The sequence below is a fragment of the Anopheles arabiensis genome, chromosome 3 (assembly GCF_016920715.1).
Source record: "Anopheles arabiensis isolate DONGOLA chromosome 3, AaraD3, whole genome shotgun sequence".
In the NCBI taxonomy this organism is placed as follows: Eukaryota; Metazoa; Arthropoda; class Insecta; order Diptera; family Culicidae; genus Anopheles; species Anopheles arabiensis.
The window spans coordinates 75,747,978-75,775,024 of NC_053518.1; the positions used below are offsets into that span (position 1 = coordinate 75,747,978).

The window sequence follows — 27,047 nt, forward strand, 5'->3', positions numbered from 1 at the left end:
AGCCAACGTCAGTGCACCATCAATCAAACTGCGATGAAATATCACACCGCACCAGCGACCATGGGAAGCAGGGAACGAACGTCTATAGCTTTTCGGACATTCAATTTCAGCAGAAAACCACCGAATTGAGGACACGACAGGACGCAACCACTGACTGCAGAGCAACAACAGCGCCAAAAAAGTCCTCCCCTAAACTCAGTGATGGTTTAACTCGCGATAAGTGTGTTATCGTCCTCGCCTAACCTAACCCACCGCCTGCCACGAAATGGTCACAATTCGTGGGATGATTAAATTGAATAACAATTAGGCTAATCGAAATGGGGCTGGGTAACGTCCTCTAACACGGGAATTGGGGTGGTGGTTGCAATCGGTGAACTCTACCCCACAACTCCATGGAAAGCCTGGAAGCGGTTCTGATGCTAGTTTGTCGAGTAGTCCGATAGAGTCACTGGCAGGAAATTGGAGGAAGAGATGCGAGTGCGTGTGACGGAAATTTAAACGATTCGACCCCATCCATGATTCTGGCTTCCGTTTGACGCGGGTGGAATGAACTTTGGAAAGTTTTAGTGGAAGGAACAGAGAGCGAGAGAGCAGGGGCCAATGCCCAGAGGCTACTAGTCGGTCGGACTAATTGCGCCTGGGCACGGAATATTCAGTCACTCGTTTGGGGTTAAATCACATAATCGGATGAACGCGCTTGCATCGTGGGTTCGATGGTACCAGTTGGTACAGTGCTTAAAAATGTTTCAACATTCTCCGAGGTGGTGGTTTTTAGAATGCCTGTGTGCTGCATTAAACTATTTTGTTATTCGTTTGTTCGGTTCTTAAAGATCGGGACAAAACAACAACAACATCCGCCCTTCAGTAGCTGAAGCGCAATAGTGCCTAAGGGCGTTTGAAGCTCGCACGTGGCCCATATATCTTTCCTCCCTGGAATGCGTCGCAGTTTGTCGAGCTTTGCCAAACAAACCCAGCACACCGTTTGTGCCAATAATCATCGAAAGTTGCATCAGATGATTTGATGCATCCCACCCGCGCGCGCCTGCCTGTGGGAAACGAAGCGTTTCTCGCCGGGCATCCAGCCCCATCCTCCACCTCCATCGACCGAGATGCAACGATGCAGTGTGTTCGCTATTCCCGCTCTCCCGTTGAATAATTTAATTCCCGTCAGCGTTCACCCCGCGCAGGGCCGTTCCACACATATCGCGTGCGGTGATGACGGGCGGATGCCTTCGGGAAGGCAGTTGAGGGATATTGGGGGCATGGTTCGTTGCACAATCATCGGTTTGCGTTCACCCGCAGAATAAGAACCTCGATGGGGTCGTGTGTGTGCGCGCCGGGGGGGGGTTCCGTGTCTTCGTCAGTGACGGTTCCGGACACTTCATAACCTAGTCGATTTGACCATTACCATTTCAGCGACCCAACGGGAGGGGTCGTGCCAAAGGGCATCATACCAATTGCGAGGAAGTGATTTCAGCATATTGTTTGATAATAAAACTGATAGTATAAATTTCAAAAAATGTAGAATGTTATCGAAATTTTCGATGTTTTTGAAAACTTTGAAAGTTTGGATTCGATTTGTAAACAAGCAGTTGGCAGAACCGGACGCACCAATCAAGGAGTTTCGATTTTTTTATTTAAAATATAATTATTTTAAAACATTTGTGCTTCATTAATTCCGTGCTAGTAGAACGAAGAGTTGAGCAAAGCAACTCAAATCATCGAAAATATTAGTTATTTAACGTATTTAAGAAATTAATTTAAATTTTTGTTTACAGCACTTAACCAAACATCAAACCATGTTTTTGCATTCGTTTTGGTCGTAGTGCGTAATGTTTCTTATTGTCCCAATCTAAAGTGTTAATATGTGTTTTAAGCATCATTTTATTGTGAAAAGGTATAAAATCGAATATAAATCGAGTCGTATTTTTTGCATGTGGTATTTATTCGATATACAATATATGTAGTTCCTATTATGGTAAAAATTACCAGCCAAATAAAAAAACCTATCCAATATTGTTCATATTTCCACAAAATCTTAATACTTACATAGAGCGTGACTTAAAGTGGTAACTGGAATCGCTGTCAATATCTGCAAGTTAAAAAAAAGTGAAAGGAATAAATTAGCTTTGCATGTTTGCAGCTTTGCATAAAAACTTTAATTTTATTACTGAAAATTTAAAGTGCATTTGATTTGCATTTGCAATCGGCTGTCCATCGTAACGTTACGATAATACCAAAGCTATTCAACTCGCCTCAAGTGCAACGAACGCCGCCGCGTCTCATCATCCATCATCACGCAAAAACAGCACTACACATCGGCGGTGTGGCGTTTAGATTAAACCAAACAATAACCTTTCCCTTTTCAGCCATACTTTGCATATTTGTTGAGCTTTTTGGAGAGCCTCTTTTTTTCTGCTATCCTGCACGCACCGATTACCGTAATGTTGCGCTCATAAACATACTTCAGAGCATCGGCATTTTTTTGTTGTTGTAATGCTTTGTTCACGCTCCGGATGGTTGATTTTATTCACTTTCCCTGTCCAATCGGTCAGTGTGCCGGGTGGTCAGCAGCAGCAACATTACTTTGTGGAACTGATCTATCAGCGGCAATGGCAAAGCCGGCGGCAAGCACACGCGTGTAACGTGAACGCATTGCACCTGGAGGCGGGCAGCAGCAACCAAGTTCGCTCTCCCGGCTTGTTTTGCGTCCGATGACGCGCCTGTTCGCGCGCTTCCGACATTTTTCGCCATTCGTGCGCGCACGGTAAACGCGGGATTCGTCTATAAAACACTTATTTGTTTTATGATTCACCGGCGCGCATTATTAATGCATTAAACGTTTTAAAGGCCAGCTGAAGGTCTTGCAAAAGCAGATCCATCGCTGGCGGCACCGCCAAAGCGTATGAATGTTAATGTGCACATCGCACATACGCACATCGCCATAACGCCCTTCAACTAGCGGACACACCCGCGCCACACGGTGGCAGCATGAGCAGGAAGCTACGTGCTGTACGTGGAACACGTCTTGTCGCGGGACAAAAGCGGTCCCGGGATGAGATGCAACCATCAGCAATGGCAGAATCTCGTCCGGGAGCAGAAAAGCAGCGAGAACGCCGCGTGCGCCTCATCGTCTCTGCGCACGCCGAAAGAGGTACGTGATCTTACGAGTGGCGGAAAGATTTCCTGGTTTTACGGCAGCCAACCCCATCAACAGTGCAGTATCACGCTGCTTGCCTCCCGCGAACGGTGTTGTCGGGAGCTAATGTAGTGATGAGTTTTTGAATTGATAAGTGTCAGCAAACAGGATCGGCCCGGGGGGAGTTCGATAAGAAGTTGAAAATAAATGTTTATTTTTAAAATAGAGACGACACTATAGTTAAGGTTTTTTCGGCCGGCTTCGGCTTCATGTTGTTGTTGTTTGTACAGCTTCTAACTTCGGCGCCATACTAGTTACGAACGATTCTAATTTCGCCCGTTCTACTGATTGCATACCTTCGGGCGGTTAGCACAAATCGCATGAAGTGAGAGCAGCACTACATCGGGTGGCTCGTTTTGTATCAACTTTAGTGCTATATGGTAAGACATTTTTATAACAAATTTAAGCACTTTATTTCTTCCTCCAAAATACGCTATACAATGGGAAAAATACGAAAAGGGACGTACACCACTCTTCGTCAAAGATACCTATCGATCCGATTCTATCTGTCCCACTTCATACGACAGGTAGATCGCATCTTTCAACGAGAGCACTCTCACACCTTCCTTCAAAGAGGAAGGTATTTAGAGCATCATTATTCGAACGGCAAGCAGCATCGCGCCAGCATAAGGGGCCGAACCTCCGAAGGCAAACGCGAAGACATCGCCGTTAAATGCGTGAATGTGATGGCGCACTGGGTAATAGCACTTCTCTTCCTCCGCCGTGTGGTTACGGACGAGTAGCAACAGCCAGTGTCTTGGCAAAACCCCTCTCCCACCCTCACCTCTGCAATGCAATTTAAATTTGTCAAACGATGAGTCAAACTTTTCCCTGTGATAAAGCGTAACAGAAGCAGGAAACGAAATGGTGGTGGCGATGGTGGTGAGCGACCAGAAATTCCACTTCCGGTTGACAAGTGGAAGAAGCTTTTCCAACCATCTCTTTTCCGGTACCGGAGCGAAACGGAGCGGTAGCAGCAGCAGCGCAGCAACACGCAGCAGTAAAGCCTCAGTGGTACAGATTTTGCGGGTTTTTTGATGTTCACGGTTGTACACACACGCGCGGGAAAGGAGAGCAAGGGACAACGAAATGGTGATACCACACGCTAACGAACGGTGGAGTAAAATCAGACAGTACCACATTGAGTGTGGGGCGAAGCTGGAAAACAGTAAAGTTGAAGAGGATTTTAATCGGTTGAAATAATTTACAGCAAAATGGTGATACAAGTCGTTGCCGTACATTGAATTCCTCTCTCGTCAAACCGGTGTCCCATATTCTAATGATGGGATGGAAGAGAAGGACCGACGAGTACGCAGAAGAGACAAGGAAAAACTAGACCAGGTGACAGGCTTTTTCTTCCGGAAGTTGTTTGATGTTTTTTTTTATACATATATTTCCAGTTGAATGCAGAGCAAGGATCGGCCGCAGCGATTACTCGCACTCGTAATGACACGACAACGGCAGGGATAGAGTTTCACCTTCCGGTTGGCGGGGATCCCGTCCCGTGGAGTCTTATGCATCCTTTGCAGAAAAAGAGGGTCGTTAATTAGGTTTTGAGGATTTCCAGTACCGGTGTGTGTGAGTGTACGGGAAAGGAACCGGGATGGAGATGAAAAGGCGCTTAAAATATCAACTTTTTTTACGACGCACGCCGAAGAAAGGAAGGATTTGGATGCTTTAGCAGATTCGTTAACTTTTTTTATGGTAAACATACGTAAACAATTGTAATGGAAAACGGAGAGTGCAACAGGGGGAAGAGAGACCGTAAAATGGGAAAGGGTTTATTTTGAGCGTCCTGAAAAAATAAGATAAAAACGGGGGAAAGTAATTGACATTGCTATGGGCAACGGGTGGAAAGCTCCTTCGCAAAGCTTTGTACAAAGAACACCACAGAAACTGAAACATGTAAGTAAGTATGGTGCTTTTTCCTACATGTTGCTCAAGTTGAACTTTTTCATTTGCCAACTGCATGTTGAGCAATCGCGTTCAGTGCTTTTGTCACTACTTATTGATACAAAATAAAACCATCAAAAGTCTTAATGCAAAGAAAATACGCCTAATCCGACTCGTCTTAGCATTTGCAATTTAAATCGGGCACAATTTTGTCCTCCCAGGGGGAATCCACTTCTGCAAAAGACGCACCAGAAAGAAAGAGAACAGCTCCGGCAAGGTAACTCTTCGAACGGATAATGGATGATTGTTGTAAGGAAAATAATTTCCATCTCCGTGTGCGCACCAACCAACAGTACAACTTACACACACACTCACACATACAAACAGGGGGGAAAACACGAACAAAAGCACGGAGCACCAAACTGTGGTATAAAAGTTGGCGGCGCGCTTTTATTCGACGACGAGCATTCTAAACGAGCATCATTGGAAAGCATCGTACGGAGCGCGGAAAAAAAAACAAACAAAACTGCAGAGCACAGCATATCTCACCACCCTGCCCAAACCCTGCGTCGTCGTCTACGCGTTTTCCGCTCAAATAAACACCTTAACTAACGCTACTTCCTCCGGCGGGTGACTGTTTCCAGCGCGACAGGTTGTGAGCGAAGGATTAGTATTTGTTTAAAAAAAAAATCGCTGGAGCAAAAGAAAGAGGAAAATAGAGATGACAAAAAACAACAACAACAACCACGTACATGCACAGCTTGGTGCAAAAATGGATAACCTATATTTAAGTTGCAGCAGAGGGTTTTTTTGTGAGTTGTTGTTGTTTGGTGTACTGCAAGTTTGTCTAGAAATGGGAGAGAAGTTTTACAATCGCACAGCACAGGAAAAGATGTATTTTTTCAACTGTGCAAGCGTGCAGTGCTTGCATATGTGCGAGGTTATATTTTTAAAGGCACCGTGGTAAACATACACTGTCCATTGTATGATGATTTTTGTAACAAGATCGTGGCAAAACGAAACACAGCAAATACTGTTGCGTTACAGATGTTATTGCCGAGAATTCTTTTATAGGCAGATATACGTGGGCTAAGCTTTATTGGAAGAATAATTTCAATTTTATTCGCAATGAGTTGACGCAGACCATGGGGTTTGGTTGTCAAACACACGGCCTAGAAACAGGTTCTTCGAATGTTTGAATCTCTTATGGGGACAGAGCAATCAAAACTAATTATCAATTAAAATAATGCCTTGAAGAAAGTAACGTTTGCATCTAAAACAAATGGTAAAAATGGTCGATTTTTCAGGGGTTTACCGTAGCTTCTACTAACGAAATGCTAATTCCACTTTCAATAATAGTATCCCAGGAATCAGTAAACCAAATTTGATACCTCTTTCAGTCGAACTCTACCCATGATGGCCAAAACAGTGAGGCAACTTCGTGCGTGATCGAAGAACTGCATCCCGTAGCGTCTAAAACAGACTCCGTGCGGCAGTTTGTGGAGGTCCTATAAGCTTGTTCGGGCATCTACAACATGACGACGACCCTGAGCGACCTGAGCCAAAGGAAAACGCAAATCCGAACATTTCATACGAATCTCGGTCGAGTTTCGATACAACACCCAAGTCTGCAAACCGGTGCAACATCCCCTGGCTGCGTCTTATCGAATTTTCCTGAACCAACATGATCTAACAGCTCCAATACAACAATTTTGTCGCGAAAACTGAGGAAGAATTGATACAAATGGAAGGTAGATCTTAACACATGCTTACATGCATGTCTTCGTCCGCCATGGCGGAAATTCCAGAAAACTGATGAAAGGTACCTCGCAAGGTCGTAGATTGATTTTTGCAACTAAACTTCAAAAACTATCTTTCAAAGGATGTCCATGGAGAGAAACTATATCTCTTAGCTATCTCTTTCAACAGCCAGCCAAAAACAGGTCATTTTTGAATGCAAACGTCAATTATCCTTTCTTTGTTAACACTGTTTAACATAACTAAAAATATTATTATACTGATTGTACATTATTTGTAATATCGATGGCACACCGATCGATTGGTATTGGTTTAAATAGTAGAAAGGTATTAAACATATACAAACAAACAAAATTATGCTTCTGATTAGCACATCGTGATCCTAGTTTTTAATTTCCTATTTGTGATCTATTTATGATTTATTCAATAAGTAAGCTTTAATGCTGTGTTACATTGTAAATAATCCATTGTATTTGCTTCATCGCTTTCACGAGGACGAATGAATAAATCCTAACGAATGTTGTGACTATTCATTAATTGTGACATTCGTTTTTGTTTTACTGTGGCTGCTGACTGCGGAGATCCAATATAGATTGCAGCTAATCAATAGCAATTGTTAACCCGCATAACGTTGCTCATTTGTCATTCTGTCCCAACCGATGTAGGAGTTACCTCAACGATAAAACATACTACTATTGACTCTGCGTATGTGTGTTTTTATTACATTCTGCACAACATATTAGTTGGAAGTGCGTCTACCAGCGGGCCACAGCACGTCCCTTCCGGGTAATAAATAAAGCTGCATTCCCAGGTAGGCAACACAAATTAGCGAGCGACCGGGTGTGACGGTAGTCGATCAAACTGCTACAGAGATCGAGACAAAACACACACACACACATCGTCATAACAACCACATCACATGCAGCCCAATTAGCCAACAGCATGTAAAACCGTCAATGGGAACAACAACGGCGGTGTTCGTGCGTGCCTTGCTCAAATGCAGCGCAGGAATGGGATAGAAGAGGTTGCCCTCTGCACGGCTCCGTCTTCTGAAGAGCCTAGCCCAGACCGATACTTTGTATCGGTTGCGGTGCACACTCCCTCTAACCTCGGCCAAACGACAGCCGAAGACCGTTTTAATTTCATTTAAATTCACGCGCACGAACACGCAATCAGCTGTTTCTGCTGCTGCTCGTGATCGGAAAGATAGATTGAATGGGCGCAAAGCTTCAAGTATTGGAGCGGGCCGGTAGAAGTAGCATCATCGGAAGGGACCACCGTTCACCCCGGAGTGAAGAAATCGAGCTTGTGTACTAGTTTTGAATGCCACCGAATCGTTGAGATACGCTGGCTTACCCACTGACGAGGCCTCCGGATCATTATCGTAGATTTTATCTCTTTGCTCGGTCACCATCATCAGCCGCCGTCAACTAGCGTGGCATTCGATGCTCCCCGTGGCACGTGCTTGCTAATATTTGGAGCGGCTTGAACTTTTGATTCCAGCGGCAGATGTGAAAAGATGGTGAAGCGGCATAATTTAATTTGCAACAAGAAGGAGTAACAAGTGCCGGGGAGAATCTTGAACTCTTCACAAACTTTGGGGTAGATGACTTTTGCTTAAAAAGTGCTTAATTTTAACATAAAACTGAAATGGCACCATAACCACAGCGCCATCGTTTAGCGTCGTGGCCATCACAAATTATACCAGCAATTGCAGCACTGTTGTGATATCTCGACAGTGTGCAATGTACTCGCCCGATGCACTGCCCCCCGAACCTTAATAAAACTTGCCCATCCAAAGATGGCAAGTCGAGAGGCGGGGGCGACGACGAGGGAGAGCCCGGTTGCGTCAACCCTTGCTGTGGACCATGCAAAATGAAATAAAAAATGCAACTTCATTGCATACATACTAGACGCGGAATGAACACACACACACACGTACGCATGCAAGCAAAAAATGTCACATTGCACACGGATGAACGTAGCAGGGGGTCTCGGCTAGCCTAAACTCATCACCGTTCCAGTGCCGCTACCATTGCAACACTACCAGAAACACACATTTATGATGGGCTGTTATGACCCCGGGAAGGCAAACGCTGCAGTGTGTAGCAAAGTACAACCACTAAACCTGCTGTTGCAAATTTTACGCGTTTTGGTTTGGCAGTGCACATTGATGCGTTTGGGAAGTATACGTTCCATACTACACGGTTACTGATGCAGTGACTTTGCGAATTGCAGCACATAATGGTTGCCCCTTATGGCTGAGGAAGTTGAGAAATTGTTTCAATTCGAGCAAGTATTGCTCATTGTAAACACGGTAAATACGGTACTGGGGGCACAACAAATGACATCGATGTCCAAGCAAGGCTTTATCTATCTTTGATCTCCTTGACGACGGAAAGGACGGATTATTTTGGAAAATTTAGAAAACTACGACGTATCCAACGATTTTATTCCAAAGAAAACGAGCTCTAACGCTAAACTTATGTTATTGCGAAAACTTCACACATTTGAATGTATTTAATGGCCTCATTGCTGTCAACATCTGTAAAATCTATCATAATTACTATTCTTGCATCTAGTCCATAACATATATGCATCTAAATGCATAACAATTTTTGTGACTTTTTGCTAAGAGCATGAGGTAGTCAAATTAGTTTCAAATATTTTTATCATTTTTCAAACTAATGCTGTAAATACTCCACGATGACTGTAACTTAACGCTTCGAATAACGACTCACCGTCTGGAGCGTTTTCTGTATTAAATGTTGAAAAGAGTAGACACAATGGAAATGTTTTATATCAGTACAACTTGAATTCTCCAGAAAAAAAGCTTCCATGTAGGCATATATGAAACCTATTCAATTATCAAGTAACATCCAACTGTAGCTAGAAAGCCACTAGTAATACTGAAGGATTAAAAGAGTATAAATGTATTCGATCAGATTGCGATATTAGTTCATTTCACTTTGGTTTTGGATAAATAAACAGTGTCCTCTTGAGGTTATAACGTTAAGTATCCATAATTTTTTGACTAAGGCTTTTGTTCGTTATAAAGCATTCAAGTAAATGAACACGAGTTATCGTTCATTCATTAATACCGGACGATCCGTCAAGTGTCCGGGCGTGACGACAAATCTTCGTAAGATAATTGGGGAGAAATCAATCGTTTACTGAACGTCCTTAGCAACCTATTCTCCTGATATGTCAATTTATATATAACTATCCAATATGGTGACTAACATAAAAATGATAATCCCACCGATTACGATCTTTACATTTTCCTGGTTTCTTGGATTCAAGAGCAAAGACATATTCCTATTGATTTAAGTTCCTTATACCAGAATAACATCAGAAGCGATAGCAAAGGACTTTACAGAAAAATTAAGCCCAAAGCTCAAAGAAGATTCATTACCAAACGTAAGCGATACAACAAAACATACATTGAGCCTCTCAATCACTCTGAACTACAATTTCATTCAAAGCGTTTTATTCATTACCACCGCTTGTGAAATTCCCTGAGGACAACAATTTGTATTGTATGTAAAATTACCCACTACTCCTAATTGATTCATAAATTCAACCAGATAAAAGCCTATGAATTGTAAAAACAAATCCCAGTCACAATTATTCCACCATCAATCCAATTACAGCACACCGCCATTACGCACTGACCAACGGGCACGGAATGAACCCACTCAGGATTAGCATTTCGAGTACGTTGTTACAAATCAGCGGACACCCGAAATGCCCGGGCAGTTGCAGCAGCAGCAACAGCAGCACCCAATTTGGAATGCCATTACGTGTGTTCCCAAAAACTGTAATATCACATCATTTTCATACGTTAACGGCTGGCCCCAGACACAACACCAGTATAGGATCCAACTTTCCGACTTCTACCTTTCTGACCTGTTTGGGCTGCGGGCAAACACAGCAAAAAAACGCATACAAATATGTTATCCTCAAATATGGAAATGGGGATGTAAAAGAGAAGTAACACACAGCGAAAAAAGCCACCCTGTGGCCTGTGCTGGCGAGTACGAAAAGGAATGGAATCATTGTTTCCGTTGCTGAAACCAGCCGCCGTACGCCGGTGGTCGTGTCAAATCGATATTGCATAATTTTCATAATCTGTGACTCCAAAGCACTGCTCGTCCACAGTGAATGACCCACCGTGTCCCCGGGATGCTTTCGTGTGGAAATGCGTCAACACGAATCAAAGTTTTCTTCCAACAGCGGCCGTCGACGTCGTCGTTCTCGGGTAAAGAACCGCCTCGGTTTGCTCTCTTGCACTCTCCGTTTGGAGTGTGATGTGTTTGGAATTAGTTTTCCGTTTCATTCGCTTTTCCTCCTCCCGCTTAAAACCCGCTTTCGAGCGGGCTGGAGTTCCGAGAGGACAAAAAGCGACACCAACCGGCACACAAGGTATAAGGTAAAACGGATTACGCAGCATTAGCATACGAAAGCGCTAACCGCAATCTCCCCTTTGGCGGTGTGTGTGTGTAGCAGGGTGGGTTGTTTAGTAGTTTGTCAAATCACTACACACGTTTAAGCTCGGGAGTGGGATAAACGGATGCATGGGGCTGTTCGGGTAGGGTAGGGCCCGCCGGATATGTCTCCGCGCTAGAGGGAGGAAGCGATTTAATAGCTTCTATCGATTCTAATTCTTACGTAACGAGCAACGCTGACGATGACGGTGGTGTCGGTTGCAGGCAGTGCCAGTTCAACCGGCAACTGCTCCCTTCAAGGCCACCCAGTGGAGCGCCACATTCCTCACGCACACGTACACGTACACGTAAAAAAGGGGAAGGATCGATTTTTCCACAAACAAAATCGACCCATTATAATTGGGTTCCGGGGGAGGGGGGAAAGCTTACTGGCCGATGGGAAAAACAGACTCGTAAAAGCACGGAGAAATGACAGCAGGTGTCATCCCGCCTTTCCCGGCGTTATATGTCTCTGGCAAAGTTACCTGTTGTGGCCTCTTCTTGCCTCGCGCAGTAGGAACGACACGGAAAGCTTTGCCGAACAGGACTCGCCGGACAGGCGGGATTAGGAACGTGCTACGTACACTTTTATGATTGCTCATCTGGTCGTCGTTCGTCCCAGGGCAGGATGGCTGAGCGGATAAACCGCCTGTCTGCCGTGCGACGCAACCGACACACGGGTGCGCATAATCAAACGGTTGTTTATCGATGCTTACTGGAGCGAATCGCACACCGTTGATGTGCGGGGGGACACATGCATGCCTGGGATAATGCATTGCCTTTATTTATTGATATTAGGCTGTCGCCGTTGTCGGACGTGTATTCATAATCAATCCAGATGGGTTACCGCCGTTACATCACGGCTCTCAATCTGGTTTAGTTAGTGCGGGATACGTCGTTGCCGTTGCCAATCGTGCCTTCGTAATAATCATGACAGGGTGATATGCTTTGTAACAACGACTTTTGGCATTATCCAGTGTGTGCAATACTGACGACATGGACCTGCCTGTTTGTTCGCTTAATCCAGAGCGCAAATGCATCTGTTGCAAAGACAACGTCAATAAAATAAGAGGTTTGATAAATTACCCAAAAAATAAGCAAGCTAGGTAAAAAAAAATGTTATAACTCATCTGTTCTGAAAATGGATTTTCTAAAAACAGACACATAATGTACGTGACATCTTTGAAGATCCTGAGAGTAATAAAGAAACCTTTCTAAATTTGTTACATCGTAACCGATGAGCGTCGCGAGTTCAACAGTTTTTCAATCCGTAAATACATTTGAAACTTTGTGTTAACCATAAAACATTGTTTGAAAATACACATGCTTGGGAAAATACTGCCATTATAAGTGAGCTATTATATTTTCTCATTAAAATTCAGATTAGTTTTTCGTTGGAAATTATTGTTTGGAAGTGGAGACTTAGATATACAGCTCTAAACAAAAGAAGCAAAAATAAATTTGGATTTTATGACTTTGCAAAAAATAACGAGCAAAACCTTAATTGAAACATCCATAAATCAAATGCATGTAATGCAAGTACAGTAGATCTTTAAGTTACGATGATTCGTAGAAACGATGTTTTCGATTTTGATTTCGTCTGATTTTGCCAGCCATTAAAGGTTTTTTTTTTAAATTTTATAATTGATGTGTCAAGTCACAATTTGCTCAAAGATCTGTCAAAGGAGCCCTATTCCGTTTTAAGTTCGTAGGCTGAAATTTCAGCCTGTCAGCTGTTTGTATTGTATAGCAGTTTTCGAGCAGCTATCTAAGAAGGTATAATATACAGGTGGGCTTATCCCAAGGTGTATGAATTTACAAGGCTGATTGTTATCGCTTCTGTTTCTAAATGAAGATTTTAAGAGTGTTTTATGTGTTCGTCAAGCCTCCAGAAAGCTTGTTTGAACAAAAGTTTTCACTCATCCTGTCAAAAAGTGATATTCAAATTTGGTTACAAAAATACCACCTGGACTACATACACTTTGATTCTGGATTCCATCACCAGATCTCTTGGGATGCACCTTGGGATAAATGTAAACACCACCGAGATAAATGTTTTGCCATTTTTCGAGCAGGTACTAGAATCTTCACCATGCGGCAGATCTTGAAGAAGATGGCTGAATACAAAAACGACACATACCATCTCTTCATAGACTTCAAAGCCGCATACGATAGCATAGCCAGGGTAAAACTGTACGACGCTATGAGCTCTTTTGGAATCCCGGCCAAACTGATAAGGCTAGTTAGAATGACTATGACCAACGTCACATGCCAGGTGAGGGTGGATGGAAAACTCTCAGGACCTTTTGCTACCACCAAGGGTCTGCGCCAGGGGGACGGGCTTGCCTGTCTCCTATTCAACTTGGCGCTAGAGAGGGCCATCCGCGACTCGAGGGTGGAGACCACGGGAACCATCTTCTATAAGTCAACCCAGATCCTGGCATACGCTGATGATATAGACATCATTGGTCTGCGGCTCTCCTATGTAGCAGAAGCCTACCAAGGGATCGAGCAGGCGGCAGAGAACCTCGGATTGCAGATAAACGAGGCAAGGACCAAACTGATGGTGGCAACATCAGCGGGCCCGCCAACAAATAATCAGAATCTACGTAGGCGTGACGTGCAGATAGGTGAACGCACTTTTGAAGTCGTCCCACAATTCACCTATCTGGGATCAAAGGTCAGCAACGACAATAGCATGGAAGCCGAGTTGCGCGCCAAGGATGCTGGCTGCCAATCGGTCATTCTACAGCCTGAAAAATCAGTTCACCTCAAAGAACCTGTCGCGACGGACGAAGCTGGGACTATATAGTACCTATATAGTACCAGTGCTCACATACGCCTCTGAGACATGGACACTGTTCAAATCTGACGAAACCCTCTTAGCCGCGTTCGAGAGGAAGATGCTCAGAAGGATACTTGGCCCCGTATGTGTGGAAGGACAATGGAGGAGCCGCTATAATGACGAGCTATACGAGATGTACGGCGACCTCACTGTCGTACAGCGTATAAAGCTCGCCAGGCTCCGGTGGGCTGGCCATGTTATACGCATGGAAACGGACGACCCAGCCCGTAAAGTCTTTTTAGGCCGTCCACAAGGACAGAGGAGGCGTGGTAGGCCCAAATTGAGGTGGCAAGATGGCGTGGAGGCTTCCGCCATTAAGGCCGGGATAACGGACTGGCAGACGAAGGCGCGAGACCGTGAGCGGTTTCGGACACTCCTGAGGCAGGCCAAGACCGCAAAGCGGTTGTAGCGCCGGATAAGTAAGTAAGTACTAGAATCTAATTCTAGCTTTGAGGATAGAATAATCTAGACCAAGTTGGATTAAAAATATCAGGTGGTGGATAAGGGCCTTTGGGAGGTCGTCATAGTTGAGGGACTTTACGTCATTTTAAAATCGTTAAACTAATGATTTCCGCACACAAAGCATAGCAAATAGAATATATTTCTTTGTTACTACGTGCATTGTAGTGTGCCTATTGATTTTATCGATAAAATGAGATATATTAACACAAGATTTGATGATTTGTTTTGGCACGAAATGGAAAATCATGTGAGTAAGAGTTCTAATCTCAAGAAAAATAAATAAAATCATATATAAAATTATAAGTAAATAAATCATATATTGCCTAGTTTTGTTTTCCTATGCGTTCTTTGAAAATTCTCTTTGGAAATTTATAAAATTATTGTTTTATAACTAAAACCTTCATGTCAGGAGCCTTGAGAAATTATTCAAACAAAATAAACAAAAAGCACTTTAATGCACAAGGACTGCACCATTCCAAGCTGACAAACTTCGCCATACCCGCCCAATAAGATAGGAACAACACTTTTTCCCAAATAAACCCTTCCATTCGATCAGTGCGTACAATCGGAACGATCATCATCACCGCCCGGCTAGCGAGCAAGGAGAGGAAAGAATAAAGTAAAACAATTTGTCATCGCATGCAGCCATCCTTCCACAAGCGGGAAACCGTCCACGCGATGCCGCCCATATGCTTCCCGCTCTTACTAGCGCGCCCGGTGTGTGATTTATTTGTGCAATATCTTCCCCACTACCGAACCGAAAACTACAATGTGAATGAGGGGGGAGGTAGGAAGAAAATTCCCTTTTCCTCACCCGGTCCCCCGTCATCATTCTCTAGCACACTGGGGAAAACTGTAATGCTGCAGCAACAAACGCTATGCATTCGGGACTGAGCGCGGTCGCCCGCCCGAACCCCCCCGAGCGCGGGTTGGTCTTGACATTTTCCCGACCCCGAAAGCTCTACACACACGAGCACGAGCAACAACAAAAAAAGTGAAAGGAAACAAGAGCGCGCACGCGAGAGACAAGGGAAATCGAACTGCAGTGCGAACGAGCCATATATTTTGCCCCTGCCAGGGACCGAGGGAAAAAGCACATCACATCGAATGAAGGCACCGTGCCGCTACTGAAGCAGCCTTGAGCATTCTCACCGCTTGCTGCACATACATACACACACACACACGGTGCGACCCCTCGGGACTCGAGAGGGCAGAGTTTTCCGCGGCATTTGCATGCATGCATTCAATAAATTTAACAAACACTGCATCTTTCTGGCCGGCCGACCGGCCCTAGATCGCTGCAGATATTTGGCCCTTTCCCGTGTGTTGCTGTTGCTGTCCGTGCAATGGCGTGATGGCGCGTGCAAACGGCTGATAACAGTGGCGTTTACATCTGCCCGGCGCTTGAGAAGCGGAAGCAGCTTGACCATCGAACGCGCCGTCATCATCTCCCGGTTGCCGATCGCGCGACACGTTGATTGGCGGGGTGGGACTTGCAAAATCAAACCACGTGGAAAACGTTCTGCACAATTTTAGCACAATTTTGCACGTCGGTGCTCGTCTGTGTTTGGAATTATTCTTTGCATCCCGTCCGCCGTCGTCTGCCCCTAAACCAAAGGTGCCAACATTAGCCACCATAGTTGACCGGCAACGATTGTGTTTTGGTGGCAAATAAAAAATAAAAAAAAAAAAACGTCGATTGTGCCCACTGAAGTGAGAAGAAAACTGTGGGCTAGCGGCGAAAAGCGATGGAGGTCAATTCAAACCACGAAAGGGTGAAGTGGAAAACACACGTCTAAAAACCAGCCCACGTAAGCAGGCCGAGGTGAATGCGGTGGAAATTCAAAGCCTCTATTTTCCCTGTCAAACAAACGGAAAAAAATATAAAAGAAACAAAAAACTGAACCGGAGCAATTTTAATTCCCCTCACTCACCCGCCAATCATGTCCACCACCACCGCTTTTGATAGGGAAAGGTCATTTGCAACGAGCACAAGTCGTCTATTTGGGTCAAGAATGACCTGGGTGTTTTCTACCTTTTCGCCAGCGTTTATAAAAAAAATCGTTGCTTACTACGTTCTACACACCATTTGCGTCGCGTGTGGGGGAACCATTTTCTCTGAACCATCACAGTTCGGAGGGCAGGGCAAAAACATAGCAAAACCCTTAAAAAACAGCGGTAACTGGCGACTCTTTCTCTCACTCTCTCACCGGGCTCCAACACTGACCGGTTGCTTTGTCAAATACAATTACATGCCATTCATGTTATAATTTCACTCTAAGTGTGTGTGTGTGTGTGTTTTTTTTTTACTCCTTACTTTATACTGTCGTTGCAGTTTGACAAAGAAATTGCGCTAAAATATGAAAATGGGCATTCTTTTTTTTTTCGTCGCGTGCTTGCTATTATGGGAGTGACTCCCCTACCTCCCACTGATCGGGAGGTACAGTTGAGCGCGTGAAATATGAATTCGAAAGAATGGGCCATTTAGCAAAAATGCGAATAGGAAAGGGCAGCAATTTGTGTGCTTGCAGCTTGCTGTATGGGAACGTATTTGAAATTTAGATTTGAGGAATTTTTAGACTGATGCACGAGAGAGAGAGAGAGAGAGACAGAGTGTGTTGTATGTTTGGGAAGTTATGTGAGGAGAGCATAAAACGTTTGATCCTTCTTTTTATTTTGTTATTTCCTAAAGAATGTTTGGATTATTCATTGTACCACGACGCTCGAAATGGTGATGGATGGATTTGATTTGAAGGCTATTTTTAGCGGAAAAAGAAACAGAGGAATTTCGATCGGCCGGTAATTGTTTTACATAACATTCTTCAATAGATCAGAGTTATTTGAAAGATTGATTAAAATAAACACCAACATTTAAATTCCGTGTTCCGTCGTTATCGTAAAAATAACGTAAAATGTTCATCACTTATTTGCGCACTTTTTGTTCACTTATCAAATCACCATCGCGATTTGGTAACGAAATTTCGTTGAATTAAACCAACAAAACCATGGCACATTTCATTCCACCTGACAGTGACACTTTACTTATTCATCGGAGTGAAAACGTTTGAAATGTCCGGATGACAGGAGGAAACGAGTACAATACCGTCTATCTATTTTTTTTTTGTTTAGCATTTTTTCAAACGGTACAATAGCAAATGACGTTAAAGGTAAGATGTTTCATGTCATACAGCGTGTTTAATTTTGTTTATTAATGGGCACAACAGCCTTATATTATTAATCCTTATTTTTTGCACGTAAACAAACAACAAAAACAAAAAACAAAAAAACATATTTCTGAAATGGAGGAAAGTTAAATTAATTCCGGTTCAGGCTTTAGCTTTATTTAAAAAAAAACAATTGCGCGAAAGCGAAAACTCTCACATTTATATTTGAACGGTAAGCATTCTTTCTAATGTAAAATTCATCATCACAATACATTATTATATCTTCATTACAGTTCAATAAAGTAAAGAAACTGCTAGCAAATGTTCCTTACAGATAAGCGATAATATAAACTTGCTTAACAGAGTAACCTCGATAAATTGTTTAATGTTGGATTCAAAATTTTCACAACATATAGAACGAGTTGTTAATGATATCTTAATTCTAATTAACTAAAAATCTTCCACCAGCATCGAACATGATAGGGCTGTAGCCAGAATAAGTTTATATCCAGAAATTTATTCTGTTGAAATTGAGTCCACGTTTCCTATAATAAAAGCAAGCATGAATATAATATTCTTATTAGATATGGAAATCTGATCTTATATCTGAAACTTTTCTCATGCAAGTTACCACACTGTAAATATCTTATTAGTATTTGTACAGGTTATTAGATATAGAGCTAAGCAGTATTGCGTTGATAGTGTTTGGTTTAATTATAAGTATGCGTGAACCACATATGTAACGGATATTTTTGTAGAATAAACTCAGTCTGTAAGCAACCTCCGAAGAGAAGCGACTCGACTCGATAACTATATGAAATAAATAAACTTGCATATTCCATCTTTCAACCATAGAATTTCACTTCATAGAACGCATGCTAGTAACTACATAGTTTTAGCTCGTTTTTTGCGAGTAATTATTTGTACCGAATTAAATGTATTTAATTTTTTTATGAAATATTTCACTCGAGTTGCTCAATTACTCGCAACACAGTTATAGTTTACTGTAATTGGGTGCTTTAAATTATTCCACTCCGTTTAATAATTACTGAACTCTTATAAAGCTCTTATAAAGCTAGTTTTGTTACATTTTTATTACTAAAATAATGCACTTCTTCAAACAAGCTACAAATCAGGTGTTAGAGTTTGTGATGTAGATTACAAATTTTTGAATACATTATGATGCAAACCATTCTAGCACGCACTCCCGCCACTGCAAGTTTGTGCAGCAAAAGAAGGAAATGTAAAAATCGCCAATCTAATCGGCAAACCAATCGAAACCACATTCTGCCTGACGGACCAGAGCAGGTACAACCACCTGCAATGAGCGCTGCTGCCGGGTTTGTATCGGTGCAGACGAAAAAAAAAAACAACAACATCCCACCCCCAGTTGGCACAAAACCACAAACTCCAGCAGCCGTCCAACAAACAGCAACTCGCCCATGAGGCACATTCATCGCAGCATCTCGCCCACCCGCGTACACGATGGCGTACGTTCGGTTTAGTTGCACCACGGACTGCGAGGTGCAACAACCGGTCGCACCGCTCTGGCCGCACGAAGGAAGTTGCAGCGAAGGGGCGCAAGATTGAGTCGTTTGTTTTTTAGTGTCATTACCAGAGCAAGCTCCTAGCCCAGCCGCTCCTGGAAGGAATGGGATCCGAGAGAGCGCGAGTGGCTAACCCGAAACATGGAGTAGGTGGCGCGTCGGATGCAACGCTGCACCCAAGGGGGGTTTGGAAATAAAATGGATTTAAAGGGTGCATTCACACACACATACACCGACCGGACCTGGGAACCTGTTTCACCTTGCCGCAGCAGTGCAGCAGGTTCGATTCAAAGTCAAAGAACAAATCAAATTCTATTTAACCGGTTTCTGCCGGCCCAATGGCCCAAGATTAATGAATGGGGAAGGAGTGGGTGTGCGGTGGACAACAAGGGAGCTCGCTAAACGCTCACAATATTCGGACCAACGGCCCGAATCAAAAGTCTATCAAGCGCACGCAACGCGCAATGGTCTCGCGTAATTGATTTCGGAAAGAGAACGTCGCAGAAGAGGTTCGGAAGAGTCTCATCTCGGAGGATGACTTGGCGGCTTTTAAATACTGCACTGAGAATGTGGCAAGCTGGATCTGCTGGTCGGTTGCGTACTCATCCCCACGTGAAACAACACAGGTCACACGGGTTGATTAAAGTGAATGGAGTGTGGTGCATGGTACAATCTCATCTTCGGGAACTTCCTAAGCCTAGAACATTGCAGGTTCCTCCAATCGCTTGGCCTAATCAACGCAACCAGAACACTAGCGCCACGTAAGCAGGTTGATGTATGGCACATCTGGAATAGAACAACTCCCCTGGGTAATCGGATCCTCCACAGCGCGTGTTAGATAACGCGGTCAAAGCTACGAATGACATCGTTGTCGTGACGCTGTGCCTAACCTCTCTGGATTAAAATCCGCTCAACAGGTCGGTTGCCGCTGCTTAAAACCAACATCCGAATGCTTGTCTACTCTACTCTCCCCCCAAAGTCTCGTTCAGGGACACGTGACCCCAAGCAAACCATTGAAAAGGTTGTTGCTGCTGCTGATGATGATTCCGGTGACTGCTCAATCATCTATCTTTACCGCCTATCGGAGCGAAGGGGACATCATACACACAGGTTGACAGCTCCGTGCGGTTCTCCAATCACTTCAATCACGTAGATCAAACATCTTCACGTCATAAGCTGACAACGTTTCCTCTTCTCGACAACCAGCAGAGCTTGACAACTTCAGCCACGCTCTCTCTCAGTCTGTCTCGATGCATCCCATGGGGGCTTTAACGAATCGCTATGAAATATGACAACACCGGTTTTTTCATGCTTCTTCAGGAAGACATCCGGATTGCTTTCTGCCTACATTTTGTGCTGCCGAGTTCGCTTGCCGAGTTCATAGGGTCCTGCCGTAAGACACATCGTAGATATTAGTTGGACACGGGTAAGGCGTTTTGATGCGAGGGAGAAAAACGAGACGAGACTTACATTTTGCAGCAGCACCATGCAGCTGTGTCCTGGCGCTTGGTACACAAAGTTGCAGAGGTAAACAACGAGCAAAAAGACGCTGGAGGGGACTTGGGAGATATTATTAAAAATTTATGAAGATTCCACCGGGTGCCCTCTCTCCATCCCGTCCATCGAGGATGCACAAGGCAAGATGCACAAGACCGACAACACAGTGCACATGCTCCCGTGCATTGGCTGGATGATTGCTTATGTTGAGGAGGTGAGAAAGATTGTTGCCCCCTTCTCAATTTTTTGTTGATTGTTGGTACATTGCTTCTTGGCAGGATACGATTTTTTCTTTGCATCTCAACCTACTACATCCGTTGCGTTGCGAAAAGCAGCACCAAAGTCATCCTCGTAAGTCGTCGCCCCGTTGTCCTTTGCCAAGTGCACTTGTAACTATCGCAAGAAATGTTACGCGAAAGGCGGATGAAAACAGTGATCTCGTTGTTTGAGTGTGTTTCACCGGCTGGTTCTATGCCCGCTCCGAGCGACCCTTCTCAAACTTTCCATTAAACAGGGATCAACTCGAACACCAAAGGCGAAACGGATGTTGTTGAGCCATCGCACAGCAAAAGAGGGAGAAAGAAAGAACTCAGAATTGCATACCGTTTTTTCGAACTAGCTTTAGATTTTCTTTTGCTGCCTCCTCTTCCCGTCGGCAAACAGGATGTTCTTAGTGAAAGCGTTCGACACTGATACAACTACTGCTGCACACACCTTTACCTATCATCACAGAGCAGAGGTCCGTTTCGCTCTCCCCATTTCCACTAGCGCTGGTGTTTGATATTCACCATCTTCTTTTTTTCTCGTTAGCCAGAGCGCTTACTCTTGGTTGGATAACAATTTTTGTTCGAAAGGAATAAACGGAGTGGGAAAAAAAGCTGAGCACACTTCAAAGTTTTCCTAGTTCGATATCACGACACAGAGTGTATCCGGAGATGTATGGACTGTGAAGGAACGAGGGACCTTCGCTTGTGCACTGCTTCATTTGCACACCACCCTGCTGCTCTACTCTAGCCAACAAGATCCGATCGCTCAATGCTCAAACTGTCACTCCGGGGCGTTCGGAGCGTTACTCCGGAGTGCGATTGCTTCAAATATTTACACGAACTGCAAGAGCAACCGGGCAGTAAATGTGCCAACTGGTGTGTGATTGATGGTTGAAATTTAGGGGGTGTAAATAAAATTGTTTCAGCACCAAAGGGAATCATACTCTTATTGCAGCTGTCGGTAGTTATTGAATTTGTCCTCTCTGAAAGTTGTAGATGTAAGATAGCACCACCAGCAGGGCTAGCTGTGACTGGCTTTGGGAAATGCTTTTGATGTCAACTGTGCATCGCTCTGCAATAATGGATGGCACTCCGTAGAAACACCCATCCATTTGATACGGGACAGAGAACATGTGTAGCAATAGACAAGTAAATCTTGCTAACGTACAGTGACGAAGATCCAGTAGGGACTTGTTCAAGCTAATAACTTCCAAAATGCAAGTGTGAGAAAAGAGTATATCTTACTGCAAGGATTGATGGACTCAATTGAAAACGTTATATCGCATGCTCGATGCATTAAAAATAGTGGACCATTGAATTTTCGATACGTGCTATTGCTAACATTGGTATTGGTAACAAATACATAAACAAGTAGTATTAGTTCGCATGAATTCAAGTGAATTCGTCTTCATGAATATTGGTATAATTTAGCAATATGACCCGAGCAATACTCCATAATACGGATATGAGATATAAATTTAGTTAAAAAGAGGAATTTGAACAAGTAGCATCAACATAATTATCTAAATCCTTCAGAAAAAAAGTTTTAAATAAGCCGGATCATATAATCAGTACACGGATTAGTACATCAAACTATTCCTCCTTTCTTGCGCTCCTTTCTGTTTATCAACTACGCCAATCGGACGACCAAACACAACCACAGAGGAAAATACTATATCATAACTCCCGTCCCAGTGGGCTAAACGTGCCAATCAAAATCACGCGCTTGCTGTTACTGCTGCTGCTGCTAGTGTCTAGCTCGGTCCCAGTCCCAGCTATCCGGAAAATCTGTCCCAAAATCCAACAGCAGCAGCCGCGTTTGCCGCCCCGTTCTCGCGCCCTTAATCCATACGGATCTCCACCGTTGACCCTGACGCGGAGGAGAAGGGTTAATTTATTGGCATTGTTTCGAGCGCAGTTGGTATGTTTGCACCGGCAACAGCCCACGGGGGCAGCACTAGCGGCAAGCGGTGGGTTATATAACGTAACTGCAGTCTCGCGTTCTCAGGTTGCAATTGCACGCAGGTGGATAGAAAATGCATCTTGAGCAGCCCCGGGAGTCTTTGTGGTCGGTGTGAGATAGTGCTCTGGCGTACACGGATTTGCGTACGACCCGAGACAATGCGGGCCGCCCGCTTTGTAATATCCAGTCGGACAGTACCGGCATGAGCAGCAGCAACAACGCATCAGCAGGTGAAAAACTGAGTGTTGGTTAGGCGTTGGAAATAGGAGGAATGGAGCACGACCACAATACAGGTTTTGTTTCTGCTTGCTGTGCCTCCAGAGCCGATTCCTCCCACAACATCAACTTTGGGGGCACACAGCAGTGGTGGGGGAAAAGAATCTCGCGTGTCCAGCGATTAGACCGCGACCCGTGAAGGTGTCGTTTATCGTGGCGAGTGGCAGATTCGAGCCGATGAGAACAAAGGAAGTAATTAAGTGTGGGACTCGGCGGTGCTTCTACCTACTGCCAGGTCGAGCGCACTGTCGTTGATTAATTAAGATGGTCGACGATGGGCCCTAGCCGCGAAGGCAAGAGACGCTTCGATGTGTGATAGATGGACGATTAATGATCGAACCAAGAACCGAACACCTTGACCGTGGGCACGAAACGAAACCAATATGTGTTGTTGTGTGTGCGTGTGTATGTGTGCTCATCTTCTCGGGGTGACTGACGGACCAAATCCAATGGATGCACAGGCGGGAGAGGAATTAGAATATCCATTCACTTCCTTCCCAGGTGAATCATTTCAGATCATCTTGCTGCGGCGTGTTGCGTAACCGTGTGAGGCAATGGAGGGGTTTACCTTGAACAAATTTTGTGCACGCAAGCAAGTAACATAGGACCATAGTTATTAGAACATAATAATTACGGAGTTGTTTAGGGAGAACAAGGTTTGAGAATTATCGTGTCCACCAGACATTGCTACTGAAGACGGCAAGGTTTTAGCTCTGAAATCCCAATTATCTTGTAGTGTATATAATAAATACTTGCAAGTAGGTATTCCTGGGAATAATTATATCATCAGTCTTAAGATTGGTTCTTTATCATCAATATGGTTCCAATTTGCACGCATGACTATTTCTCCCTTATTAGAATAGATGAAAATCCATAATGAATCCAACCTGGATCCTTGATATTTTACTTTGGTGACATACCAAAGGAACAGTGCCACAGCTTAATGTTATTAGGTACAAATCAAAATAGAATGGTTTGCATTACATGTAAACAAAGCTTGAATATTAAAAAGCATGCGGCATGAATCTGGCGAGTCTAAGGATTTCATAAACAATCCTCAATAGGAATGGGATATCTTGAAGTCAAGACTTCTAAGTTGCCGAGATATTAGTTTAAAGATAACGAAACAAGAATGTGCAATTGTTATTGTAGATACTGTGATAGATAATGAATCTGGACAACTTGTAACATAATTCAGATTATGTCTTATTAAACGCTAAGAACCAAAACCAAAACTAAAAATTCTTCCGTGGCTGACATGTCTGGTACTCAGAGACTGAAAAGTAATGATAGTGGAGTCGTGGATCCCATTCCGATTCCTAAAAACTGAATACGACTCGGATTCAAAATCAGACGAATTTTGACAAGACAGCACATTGTAAACAATGTCTCAAAATCAAGATCGAATCTCCCCTCTTTTCTATAGCGAAACTCTCGCTGACTCTAACTAAGACTTGCACCGGATTCAGATCGATAGATACAAGCTAAATCTTTGAAGCATGGAGTATTTCATATTCAAGCAAAAGAACAAAGTACTACCAATTTGGATGTCAACCATATGATGAAATACTCCCCATTTCAATAACGTAATGTTATTCCTCTTAAGGATGTCACCACAATTCTTTCGCAACACCTCCCCAAAAAAGTATTGTGTACATAATTTCATCGATCAATGCCTAGCAAATGGAATCGATTGCCTCGACAAACGGGTAACAGTCAGTGGGGTTTGTTACACGGCTACTATTTACGTGTACGACCGTCAACCTACCTCGGACCCTTCCGGGCCACTACGGGTCGCTTGTGGCGCCATTGCGCTACAAAAATTCTACCACCTTTGCCGGGCACACATCCAAGCTCTTGGCCAAACCAGGCGACAAACAAACATTGCGACACGCGCCGTCGGTACGCGCGTCCTTGAGGTAAACCGTACGGTCCCGTCCAGCTGACTTCTGAACCTGCGCCAACGAGGACAGTGCAAGCAAACGGGCCCCCCGTTTGTTGCGACGCTTTGTTCGCATTATCGAAAGTTTGCGTGCGCGGCCGGTTGACTGCTTTTCGTAAGAGCGTCATTTCATACACACACAGTGCCGCCAGCAGGCCAGCATTACTATTCCGTACGCGACCGCGTGGATAGCGTTGGCGGATATGATGGAATCCGATGGCGAGGCGTGCTGTAAACGCCACGGTCAACGTAGTCGTGATGCCGGTCATACACACGGGCGCTCGAAGACTAATTATCGGGTTGTCACGAAAGTTCGCGAGCTGAAGATGACAAGTGCACGGAAACATGAGCGGAATAAATTATGCTCGAATCGACACTGATTGTGGTGGAGCAGCGCGTGTTTGCTAGCATTGAAACATTGAATGTTTCTAAAACCAAATCGGGAGGAACCCTATCTTTAGCAGCTTGTTAAAAATGGCCACAGCATGAGGCGGTACACGACCTTGTATGTTTATTTTAATTTACCTTTGAATTAATAAAAAAGCTACACACCCAACACTACGCTTTCCATACAACCCAGGATTAATTGAATCGTGGTCGTGGTACCATTTACCATCACCCAAAATTTGACACGAGCGAGAAGCTCACTGAGGAACCTTGCACACCTAGCCTAGAGCTTTCGGTGAATTGTTTTAAGGATTCAACGCACCCCAAAATCAAAATTCGATTGTTTTTATACTGAAAGCGAGGGAGGAGAAGCTTCATTTTATCGCACTCCATCACGAACGCCAAGGACGTTGCGCAATCGGAGTCGACGGGGTAGGGCGAGACTTGCCCCATCGGGCACGCAAGGATCATGTTAATTTAGCACGAAGCTTTCGGGTGGGTGTTTTGGGTTTTCGTTATTTTTGATATTGTTCTACGGCAAAACCGTCTCCAATCACGATAGACTAGCTGGGTCTAGGCGAGTTGATCGCCAGCGACCAAGAACCCTTCGCGAGTGTGTTTGTTTAATTACTTACCGCAAGGTACGGGGCTGACGTTCGAATTTACCTCCACCGGATCATCAATCAAGCTGTAAACGAAAAAAGGAAACCAACATAAATAAAGTGAAACACAACCGTACGGTTTGGGTATTTTTAGTTTGTATAGGTTAGCATTTAATTTGTGTTTTTGTGCTTTTGTCTGCAGTGCTTTATCGTCCCTAATTGCTGCCGATTGTGATTGTTGTAATCAGGACCATCGAAACCATTACATTAATCACACAAAAGCAGGTAAAAATACTTCACCATTAATCAATTACGTGTTATGAGCATTCATTTGTACCGTGGCGAAAGTACTGTTTAACCCCAAAACACCTTCAAAGCTCCCTCTTGGCCAATGGAGAATGAGAGAGCATAATATATGAACCGGTACCCAAGCGCAGAACTTAGACCTTCCGAGAAATGTTTCTCCCTTTTGCAGCAAACCGACCTTCCCGAAAGCTAAACCAAAACTTTCAACAACTTGCAACCAAAACTATGCGTTTGGGGTTGGGAGACCGAAGCGCACCGGTGTACCCATAGAGAAGCCGCACTATTTCATTTACCCGATGGCTCCCACGCATACGCATCCACTCTCTCCCGGGTGGAGGCGATTGCTTTGTTTTGCTTTCCATCGTCCCAAGAGTTGCTGCTGTTGTTGTTGGCCAGTTTACGGAGTTGGCACAAAATATCGAGGAAACAATTTCTAACCCTTTTGTTGCCCCA

General features: G+C 44.0%; 1 protein-coding gene across 3 annotated transcripts in view; it reads right to left on the bottom strand.

Annotated features, from left to right (window-relative positions):
- The window catches only part of LOC120905112 (Ig-like and fibronectin type-III domain-containing protein 1), a 115,171-nt gene that overhangs the window by 42,710 nt on the left and 45,414 nt on the right, over positions 1 to 27,047 (bottom strand). For all 3 annotated transcript variants that reach the window (XM_040315837.1, XM_040315836.1, XM_040315835.1), the window contains exons 4-5: positions 26,322 to 26,374; positions 2,050 to 2,092 (exon numbers count right to left, since the gene is read on the bottom strand). The gene's annotated coding sequence lies outside the window, so the exon portion shown is untranslated. The remainder of the gene's footprint in view (positions 1 to 2,049; positions 2,093 to 26,321; positions 26,375 to 27,047) is intronic.